The sequence below is a fragment of the Electrophorus electricus genome, chromosome 10 (genome assembly GCF_041902795.1).
Source record: "Electrophorus electricus isolate QZ-2024a chromosome 10, ASM4190279v1, whole genome shotgun sequence".
Lineage (NCBI taxonomy): Eukaryota > Metazoa > Chordata > Actinopteri > Gymnotiformes > Gymnotidae > Electrophorus > Electrophorus electricus.
In genome coordinates, this window is record NC_137506.1 from 25,810,681 (window position 1) to 25,822,516 (window position 11,836).

Here is an 11,836-nt window from a genome sequence, read left to right on the forward strand (position 1 = left end):
AATTTTATTTTATTTTATTTCCTGACTGCGTTGTCATTTTATTATCCTTCTGTTTTACCCTATTCTCTTCTTATAACTCTTATCATGTTTTCAGTTGTGTTCTTGAGTATCCTGAATGCTGCTAATAAATAAAATTTGCTTCATTTAATCTTTTATTTACTTTTTCAACATCAAGTATACATAACATTTTAGTGAAAATAAACTCAATATCAATATTTTTGTGTGATTCTCAAAACAAATATATCAATATCTGGGTGTTTGTTTAGCTTATCTTTACCAAAAGTGCCGAAATGCCTAATACTGTAGGACATTATATTTGCACTAAAATGACTGGGTTACTTCTGATACCTCTAAGAAAGGCCATTATAATGACTGCTATGCCTGACTACATGCGTGTTTTCAAGCCATCTCCCAAAAATACCAGTTAGAAACTTTTAAATTTACTTACAGAAAATGGCTTTCTGCTATGGAAATATCTGTCAGGCTGACATTTTAAAATGTTCTAAAAATGCTTATATAATATAATAACTGTAATATATTCTCTGACTAATACTCTAATGAAGTAGACAGATGTCCTTATTTCAAATCTTATTTAACTGTGTAAGGACATAGGAGACATGTGAACTAGAACTCAGTGAAGGTTCTATTACATATGTTAACATGGCCTCAGGAAGTCCACATACATGTGAAATGTTAATTAACCACCATTCACATGTAAGTAAAGTGAAACCAAGAGCTTAGGGCACATCACTGTCTTATTTGCGGATGTAAAGAGACAAGCATTTCAGTTTGCTGATACTGGGTATCTTCATAGTTTTAACAGCAATAGTTGAAAAATAATTAAATAATGTCATATGAAATTTTAATAAAAAGCAAAACAAGGACCTGCACAGAGCAATGAACCATAACATGAAACATATACATTGCTAGCAATAATTGGTACTGCTTTATTCTCATTAGTGCCAATTAACACTTATTAACACTCATTCCCAGAAAATCTACAGCTAATGGCTTGATAAACGCAAGGGGAGTGCCTGTGCTAATAGCAATGCCCTGAGGGCAACATTTGCTTCTTTGAGCATTGTCAAAGACAGTCAATTCCACCTTCCATGTCTGCCCTGTAAGTTTAATCATATATCTGTTACACGTGCAATTTCCCATAAATATTCAGACATCTATTGCCCTTTAAATTGCTTTCATATAAGCATTATAGAATTTTCAAAACAAATAAAAGATCAAAAGATCTAAGTAGATCTGGCTAAGTATATACATTCATGCATGAGGACACATATGTACACACACACACACACACGCATATTCATTACTGCATGACAAAATTACTGCACGTAGAAAGGCATAGAAGAATAATAGGAATCAGACACCGTGATTGAGATATAATGTAGCCAGTGTCATTTGAAATGGATTGCACATAGGTCAGCATTTATAGATGTGTAAATGTGGTTGGGTAGCCAAGGGTCAGTATAGTTAGGCCAGTGATGGTGCTGCTATAAAGGCGGGAGTGCTGTGTGTTCATAAGTGTAATAACGCTCGGGTAAAAACCTTTGTTTGGTCTGCTTGTGTGGGAGTACAGGGTTCTGAAGCACTTGACAGACGGCAGAGGGCTGAAGATGCTGTGGGTGGGTTGGGTCTCTGCAGATGGTTTTATGGTTTTGCAGCAACAGGTTCTGTAGCTATTGTCTAGTGTTGGAAGCTGTGAGCCACTGATCCTCTGGGCCATTTTAATGATGTTTTGGAGGGCTTTCCTATTTTGATGATAGACTCTATAGCACATCTGTAGAAGTTGACCAGTAGCTGTTGTGAGAGTTTCTTTCTTCAGGCTCCTCAGGAAGGGAGGCTATTGCTGTTGTGTTGATTGACCATGACTGGTCTTGATGAAGAGTCCAAGATGCCTGAAACTCTGAACCAACTATACTCTATCACTATTGATGCTGATGGGATGGTGAAAATTTTATTTCAGTCTCCTAAGGTCCAAGATGAATTACTTTGTTTTATTTTAGTTGAGAGCAAGGTTGTTTTCCCTGCTTTGCTACAGCTCTCCCAGTTCTCAACCTTTTCGCTGTAGGTTGATTTATTATTGTTGGAGATCAGGTCTACTACAGTGGTGTCACCAGAAAACCTAATTATCACTTTGGAATCATGGATGGGTTTGCAGTCATAGCTGAAGTACAGAAGTATAGGAGGGGGCTTAGCACACAACCCTGTGTGGGGGGTATTAAAAACAAAATTATAGTAAATGAACACCAACTGGACATAGTTATCCTCCATTGACCTGCTTTACCTGTAAGCAAACTGGTATTTATCCAGTGAAGGGATGGTGTTTTTATGTGTGTTAAGACAAGTCACTCAAAGCATTCATAACTATGGGTGTAAAGGCCACTGGGCGATAGTCATTCAGGGACCCGTTATCTGTTTTGGAACAGGGATGATTGTAGCAGACTTCAGGCTTGTGGGAACAGTGGCCTTTTCCAGAAAGATGTTAAACAGGCTGGTGAACACTGCTGTTAGCAGTCCTGCATGATGTAGTCTATGAAGGAATTAATTACCTGACACATACGCTGGGAGTCTGAGCTGTTAAAGTGTTCCTCTATACATATTTTGTAGTAGTGCTTCACCTCCCTAATGCCCTTTGTCACGGTACGGCCCCTCCTCCCTCAAGTGTCTGTGTGTGTGTGTGTGTGTGTGTGTGTGTGTGTGTGTGTGTGTGTGTGTCCGTATTGCCACGCCTTCTTGTGTTGTACACCTGATCCTTGTTGTGTGTAATTGTCATGAGTATATAAGTCTCGTGTCGTATCGTCAAAGTTGTCAGTGTTTGATCCACGTAGTGTGTTTGTGTGTGTGTTGAGTCGTGCTTGTTATTAAAACGTATGTTCTGTTTAACATGCCTCGTACCCGCATCCTCCTTAACCCGTTAAACGTCACATAAACACCGACCGACCGAGGATGCCTGGGAAAGGCCAGAAGAAGAAGGGGAGGAAAGGAAGTCAATGCTCTCCCACAGCATGTGCAGCAAAGTCTCCCGTGTTCTTGGGCACCCTCCTGACTCCTGGTGTGGAAGCAGGGGAATCATACGGAACCCCGGCGGATGACCGGGACTGGTATAACGATTTCCAGTCCTCTGAGTCGGACTCTGTGGACCCCTACGTTCCAGCAGTAAGACCTTTCCTCATCCTGGCCTCGCTTCATGGAGCTACCGGGAGGGAGAAACCTGCTGATCGATTTTGGGGGGGCCCGGTGTATGGTCCGGGATCGGACGGTGCAGAGTCCTACGGAGAACAGCCAGACCAAGAGGACCGGTACTCGGAGATGGACTCTGCTGGGTCCTACGACCCCTACCTGGATGATCATAGGAGAGACCCAGAATAAGGAGAGACAGAGGAGTGCAGCGACGTCTGTCTGCAGTCGGATAGGGGCTCCGATTGTGAGGAGGAAGCTCCAATGGAAGTAGAAGAGTACCCTCATAAGGATCTTCCCTCTCACGGTGACACCAAAAGCTCAGACAGCAAGGAGCATCCAGCACCCAAGGCACTGCCCAGGGCACGCCACCCAGGTGCGAGCAGGCAAACCCGGGTGCCTAGCAGGGAGGCACCGTTGTTGGATAAGGACACTCCCCTGCCTGAGGTGAAGAGCTCCAGAGCATATGCGCCTACGCCGAAGCCTCGTGCAGGCAAAAAGGCAGTGGCACCAGTACCAGCACCAGAACCAGGACAGTCGCCGCTACCTAGTCTGGCAAGGGACACTTCTCGCCAGGCTGGTCAGTCTTCGACCCAGCCAATGACTGGGGGACTGGCTGGGGTTCCATCCCCCTTCCCCGGACTATTGAATGTGTGTGGTGTTGTTCATGTGCCTGTCCTTGTCACCGTGTCTGTCCCTATTATACTAAATGTACTGGTCACTTTGTTCCCTTTTGTGTCTGTGCCCATGCCCATTAGTGTGTACCTCCCTGTGTCTGTCATCGTCTTGGTCCCTGTCCTTCCCCCCGCCACCCTGCTCGCGCTGGCCCATGGCGGGTTGTTTGGTCCTCCAACGTCACCTTTTGGAGTTGGTCTCGGGGCTGCAGCCCGGTAGGCTGGCGCGCTGGGAGTCGCGCCCTTGAGGGGCCCCTCCCCCCTCAAGTGTCTGTGTGTTTGTGTCTGTGTCTGTGTGTGTGTGTGTGTATGTGTTTATGTGTGTGTCTGTGTCTGTGTGCGCGTCTGTATTGCCACGCCCTCTTGTATTGTGCACCTGATCCTTGTTTTGTGTAATTGTCATGAGTGTATATAAGTCTCGTGTCGTATCGTCAAAGTTGTCGTTGTTTGACCCACGTAGTGTATTTGTGTGTGTGTTGAGTCATGCTTCTTATTAAAACGTATGTTCTGTTTAACGTGCCTCGTCCCCACATCCTCCTTAAATCGTTAAACGTTACATCCTTCCTCAGAGTGACCTGGCTGTTTTATAAGACTTTGGATCTCCTGCATGGAAAGCATTATCCAAGGTTTTCAGTTGGAGAATACACAAATACAACATAACAGTATATTGTCCATACAGAAGTTCATGTGGGCTAAAACAGAGGAGGCACAGATTATATCCATGTGGCTGTTCTGAGTGGCTTCCAGTTTGAACAGATACCAGTTTATGATAGTAGTCCTGTAGTTTAGTCATGGCTCCCTTTGGCCAGACTGTGATAGTTCGCACAGTGGACTTTGATGATGAGGGGTCTATACGCTGGGGTCAGGAACAAAGTAATATGATCAGACCAATGAAGGTTGGGGGAGGGTGGCACTTTGTAAGCATTTGCTACATTGCAATAGTGTCCAGTGTATTATTTCCTCTGGTTGGAGAATAAAAAAACTGATAGAATTTGGGGAGCACAGTCTTAAGGTGATTAAAATCCTCTGCTATAATAAACACAAAGTCCAGATGAGCATTTTGCAGTTTGTTTGTCACATTATGCAGTTTATCCAGTGTTAGCATTAGCTTGCAGATGGACATATACTGCATTTAGAATCTACACATTTTCCATAGTCATGGCAGTTGGAATGCTCTGCACCTCAGCATTATAAATTTTAATTCTGGGGAGCAAAATTATTTGGTAATGTCTGTGGAGATGCACCAAGCACCGCTTGCATATATACACATGCCATCTTTGTCCTTACTGGACTCAGCTTTCCAATCCATTCAATAACCAGACCAGCCTGTTGGTTCGACAGCTGCATCGGGCATGTTAGCATACAGCCATATTTGAGAAAGAAATAAGGCACAGCTGTGCATCCTGTGTGAAGAAATCCTCTGTCTCAACTCATTGATCTTATTGACTAAAGACTGGGTGTTTGCAAGCAGCAGACTGGGTAGAGTTTGCTTGCCCAGGGAGCTCTTTAGCAAAGCATGAATGCTGGCTTGCCTACCCTGCTTCTGCTTCCTCTCACGCATCTGTGCTGCATCCCCTCTGGGGTGGTAATCCAGGCAAGCATTGATGTGAGGAGAAGTTCATCAGGAATGTTGGAATGCGCAGGTGAAATAAAGTTTTTATTCTAATATCTAATGTTTCATGCAGAGTGTTTATTGTGTGGGCTTGTCAGGACTGCGTTTAAAGTGGACTAAAAAATAAAATAAGTAAAAGGTACCAATCTCCGGGCTGCTGTGTTCATGAGTCCTGCCACCTTAATATTATTATCATCTTAATATTATGAATATCCTGTCCTTATAGTTTAAAAAGGCCACTAATAAGACATTTGACACCTAAATTGCAAATCTACTGAAAAGATAAATCTCCTGAATCAAGATGCAAAGAAATATCACTTTTGAGTAAAACCATTCTAATCCGCATAAAATTTGGCATTACTCTGTACTTTACAAACAGCAGCAGGTTAAGTGGGCCGCAGTTTTTTGCCAAGAGTGCCATGCTAGTACAATGATTGAAATAAATAAGTAGGCTATTTCACAAAAAATTATACATGCTTGCCATAAATATTAACAGCTATAGTAATAATTTGAGGTCAGTTAACTATTTATTATTGTCATGTTTACCAATTGCTTATTTGATGACAGCATCATTCATTTTTACATTTCTTTTTGTACCCTATATGGCCCCACCAGTACATAATTCTTATTGCCTATGCTGTGCTTTATAGTCATTACACAAGCCAGCTGGCTTGTTAACAGAAAGCAGGCTTGTTATCAGTGGTCCTCTAAGTCCAGTGGTTCTGTTTTACAGATATTAAAGTAGTGAGTACATAGGCTAAGAGCCTGGATAGATGTTAACCACAAATGCATAGTGATTAATTAGGTTTTCCGTTGTTCTATATGTCTATATGTCACAAAATTGGCCTTAGAGTTTTAATAAATAGGTCTATTTTAAACAAACGTTGTTTTATTGCACATTAACAGAAATACTTAATAGTGGCCTAAAGTCGCTGTCCTATAGGTTCCACATATAATGATTTCTACTTTGGCAGTCTGTAACTGTGAAGAAAGAGGGCAGGCATCTGAGCAGCACATGGATAAATGGGAGATATGGGATGTAGAAAGTGCAAATTTGTTAAACAGCTACATACATCACCAAGCAACATTAACCTGCTAATGGAAAACACAAGACAAACAAAAGTGTCTTCCAAACCTTCCTTTCAGCCAAGTCAAATTATGGCTTGTAAAAGATGTGAATAATTCAGAAGGAAGGCCACAGGCACAGAAAGCAAGCTTGTTATCAGTGGTCCTCTATGTCCAGTGGTTCTATTTTACATTTATTTGCATTCTCACATTTACTAACAGACTCCTCATACAATTTATAGTCCTGTGCTATACTACTTAACGATAAATTAAAGCACATTCTTAGACAAATTCTTACCATAAAACTAAGTTTTACCAAAAAAACCCTGTTAATTTCTAATGTCTAAATATTGCACAGAAGAAAACTATATCTGATTACATTGTCATACCCATTGTAAATTAAATTTAAGCATAATACCCTAATCATCAAATCATGGTAAGATGGGGCCAAAGACATAACCATGTATCTTATGGTTATATAAGGGTGTACAGCAACAAAATTAACCTAATTAAAATCCTTAACAAAGAAAACAATGTGAGCACTAAAATTCTTACCTAAAGAATACAAACAAAGCAGTGCCATAAATCCTCATTACTTAATCCTGAAACCATTCCAATGTTTGCTTGTACTTCAGTTCTGCTTGATTTCTTTTGAGCAAATTCACTTAATCGGCTGCATTACTACCCATTGCCTTCAACACAAACACTTTCACCTTCTCATTTACACAATGTTGTGCCTTCTCTTTAACTACTATTATCTGCCAGCAGTCACAACTTTTCTGAGCATTCTGACATATGTAAACATGCTGTAATTTATTTTTCTCATTTGCAAGCCTATTTTTTAAAGTCATGTCATGAAGAAATTTCATTTTGCAAATCACATCATTACCGCTGAAATATGCTGTAACATGATCACCTCATGATACATTTCTTTATTTATATAACTACTCTTAGCTGGAAGGAACAAATAAAGCAAGTCAGGGATTCAGTAACTTTAAAATGAAAAGCAAATAGCTCAAGAGTAAATAAACTCTTAGGTGCTGTGTGCTCAGGCTGTACAAATTTTTACTAGATCCTACAGTGAACATAATTATTTTCCAAAAGCCTAGCAACTGCTCATTAAGCTCTGGAAATTGAAATGAGGATGCATTTTGTGTTTGATCCCCTAAATTTTACTGGAAAAAAAGATCCCATTTTCAGGCTTATAGGACTTTGTTCAGGTGATATAGTAGACTGCACATGAGTTAAAAATTCCTGAGACACAAATGTTAATACTGACTCAAAGTTCTTATTTCACCAAAGCAGATAATGTAAGGAAATTAACTTTTACTGTTCAAATAATGTAGCACTGATACTACTGACTTGTATATATGACCTGTGTGTTATCCTTAAGGATCAGTGGTCTGGGTAAAAAGCATTTGCAAAAGTCTGTGTTGGCAAAGGTTACACTAACAGGTTCACATAAACCTCCATGAGAATCATACAGGGAAACCACAGAGGCCCAATACTAACTATAGCATTCTTTCCTAAAAGCACTGATGGGCAAAAATTTAAAAAGTCTTACTATTTGAAGACTCTACCTGGGTTAGGTATCAAGAATCAGAATCTACTTGAAACCATCTCTTGTAAAATTTTCTGGTAGACAAAAAAAATTGTAGCATAAAAAAACCCTGATTATTAGAAAGTGGAAAACTATCTAGGATTTTAAGGCACTGTTTATGAAAATGACAGACTTATCTGTAACTGTGTCGACAACAAGTTCATAAATAGTAAAAAAAAGAATTCATATTAATTGTATGCTATCAAAAACAACCCCCCCACACACACACACAAAATAGCTAATGAATGGATTATGCCTCTGTTGTTATGACAGTTAAATATTTTCAGTTATATAGTCTGCTCCATGGGTCACAAATGTAATTTATACACAATTACTAGTTTAATTAATTTTTAAGCAAAACATGACTGTCGGAGCAGTGGTGTAAATCTCTGACATCACAATGATTAGAATGTTTAATCATTCTTTTGCAAATTATCAAATGCCTCTTGTAATCTCAGTTTTCAGCATCATTTATTTCAATTTAATTGTTTTGGTGATACACAAATGTGACTGGAGTAACTATTTACATTGTATTAGAAAAACAGACAAGTGAATTCTCTAGATTCATTGTTTTTGAACAATGGATTCTCTGGATTCAATGGATTCTCTGGATTCATTGTTTTTGAACAATGGATTCTCTGGATTCAATTGATTCTCTGGATTCATTGTTTTTCATTGTGCTTGAACATTGGGGGGGGGGGGGGGATGGGACAGAAGTACTATATCCTTTTAGTTTTGCACTTGTAGTTCTTTTTTCTGCAAACGGGAGGCCATCAAGTGCAAGCAGAAATCTGCATAGACATGCACAGCCAACAATAGGTTAAATATAGACTCGGCAGAAGAACCAATAAAAATCTGACTTTCAGCTGGGGGGGGGGGGGGGGGGGGGGGGTACAATGAGTAGACTGTTGCAGCTCAGTTGTCCAGTAAATGTTTTTACTGCATGCTTACTATTTTGTATAGTAATGTATAGCAATGTATTATCACATTGCTACATTTACTTAATATTTGTTGAATTTCTTAATGTGCTTTCATACTAAGCTAATATTTTATGTTCTTCATGGATGCTAGCTAGTAGTTAGCTATTTGATGGCAGCACAAGGATGCCGAAATGATGTTGACACTGTGACAAAAAATGTATTGTGAAATGTTCTTATATAGATTAAGCTATACATAATGCTGAAAGTAAGGTTTAGTTTCTCATTAAGATAATGTATCTATAGAAAATAAACTGGATCACAGAAATCACAGAAAACAAGGATGAAAGAGACAATAACTCTTGATCTCCCCTGGTGATCTGGACAGGTATGCTAGCTTAATAATATCGCTTTTGCACCAATACAGGCCAAAGTTTATTTATCTTTAATTCCAATAAGAACAGCATATGTATAGCCTTTGATCACTGAAGGTCTGTTGTAGCATACACCATGCTGGATAGTATGTGCATTTTCAAATTTTAGAAATATGACTAGTGGAAAAATTGACATACATCAGGCTTTGAAAATTTCAAGGTCAGCAATCTAGGACATGTTATGGTATGTAAGAACTTAGCATAGGCCTGTTCTTTGTTTCATAAATATTTGGAGAATGGAACAGGAACTGTAAGATGTTTAAACTCACAAAATATCATTTAAATATAAATTTGTTGAATAATCAATTTACATAGTCTAACTATTCAAAACTACTGCCACCAGGACATGATACCAAATTTCAGTAAAGCCGAAATTCGTCCAACCACTTTTAGAGGTGTGGTGCCACCTGTGGTGGTGGATTGACTATTGTGAGAAACTTGGATGCAGAAAATTATATTAATTAGATTTTCTTGTTTTGTAATACATTTGTAAAGACATAAGTCTAGAATATAAATTTTATCACACAAATACAAGATATGCTGTTTCTAACTGCTGTGACAAATCACACATCATACACGCTTCAGAGATATTCACCCCTAATAATATTCACTGGTTACTACTGTGATAATCTATTAACTGAACTCATCAAACAGCTCACAATGAATCTCTGTAGTGAAAGATCATTCAAGATAATGTTATAGGAGTACAAATTGTGGTATATAATAATTAAGTTTATTTAGAAAGCCAAACAGTGTACAAATAAGCGTTAAAGTAGAAAATCGGTCCTCTAAATACTAGTTAATATAAACTTAATCTCAAAATAATGATTTGCACATGCATAATCAAGTGATCAATAAGTTTAACAGTAAAACCTTTTCACATATTTAGCCATTGCTCTATGTACACTGTAAAAATTCCATTCAAATGTGTCTGTTAGACTTATAATAATTGGAAGGTTATAGTTAAGCAGACAACACTTTTTAAAATTGTTCCTGATATTTTCAATCTCTCTCTCTCTCTCTCTCTCTCTCTCTCTCTCACCTTAAGATGCAAGTTTCTTTTCCATACATGTATCTTACAAATAAGGAAAGTAATGTGGAGAAAAACAATCCTTCATGATATCTTAGGTGCCATGTTGGGTTTAGAGTGTTAATATGAAAACATGTGTACTATGCTTTCTTTCTTCATTGTTCACAACTTTTATATGATATGCTTAAGTGTAAAGTGGGGGTTTGTAGAACTTGGGCAGGGGAGACTATCACACTCTCTTGCGCATTAAAATTATTCTTGAATAAAAAGTGACAACCTTTGATCTCTGTCTGCACCTATGAATTTGTATTGTGTAACATCCATAAGGTAAGAATTTAGTCTTATGAATAAGTGCTTTATAGAAAAAAAGTAATATGACCTCTCTGTACCACTGCTTAAGCTACAACAAAAGTTGAGGTCATGTACAGATTTATGAATTCACTTCCTCACTAATCCATAGAGGCTTCCATTAAATAACAGCACATCTGCCTTTGTTAAAAATAAAAAATAAAAAATTAATATAACGTCAGCAATTGTAGAAATGCCATGCATAACTGCTAACGCATAGGCTAGATGTTAAGATTCTAGTATCTAAATAATAACCACTGCAAACATTTTCTCAGGTGATGATATATGCTACTTGACACTCCTTGTTTTCCATCACGACAACACTAATTTCACTAGAGTATTTATACTCGTCCTGAACCTGTGCCCTCAGCGTCTTTCGCCAATGTAACCCCACAACTATCCAAACTACTCTTTTGGTTGATACCACTGGTTGCATTTCGATATATTTATTTATTTAAAAGCCCGTTTTAATTGCAACAAGACCCATAGTAGCTTGCTGGCGATGTACTACGGATATATAGGCACTGTAAGAACATGATAACTAGGTTTCCGTTATGCAGTTTACAGTTAGAAGCGGAACACATTTTTTTTCTGGTCTACAGTAACTATATGGCTGTACAGATGATGCGACGACGTAGGCTAGCTACATTCAGTAGCGTCAAGCACGCTCAGGTGTAGTCAGTACCATTGAAGATGAATGATGAAGCTTCAGCATTGCTTAAATATATAACGCTACATGCATCATTAATACTAAGGAGGAAAACAGTTTATTTTTAAGAGTTAATTTAACGCAAGACATGTTTGATATTTGACATAAAGGTTATTTATGATTAGGCTTACGATAATGGTACTTAATTGGAAATACCATTAAAATCAGAAATATCCAGCAGACGCATTTTTTACAAGGTCACCGTAGCTGTCTTTTAAAGACATTTACACTGCACATGCACATATTTCTTCTTAC

The 11,836-nt window shown here is 38.6% G+C and overlaps 1 protein-coding gene across 1 annotated transcript in view; it reads right to left on the reverse strand.

Moving 5' to 3' along the window:
- mdga2a (MAM domain containing glycosylphosphatidylinositol anchor 2a) overlaps positions 1–11,836 on the reverse strand; it is a 132,204-nt gene that overhangs the window by 119,490 nt on the left and 878 nt on the right. The gene's annotated exons all lie outside the window — the stretch shown is intronic.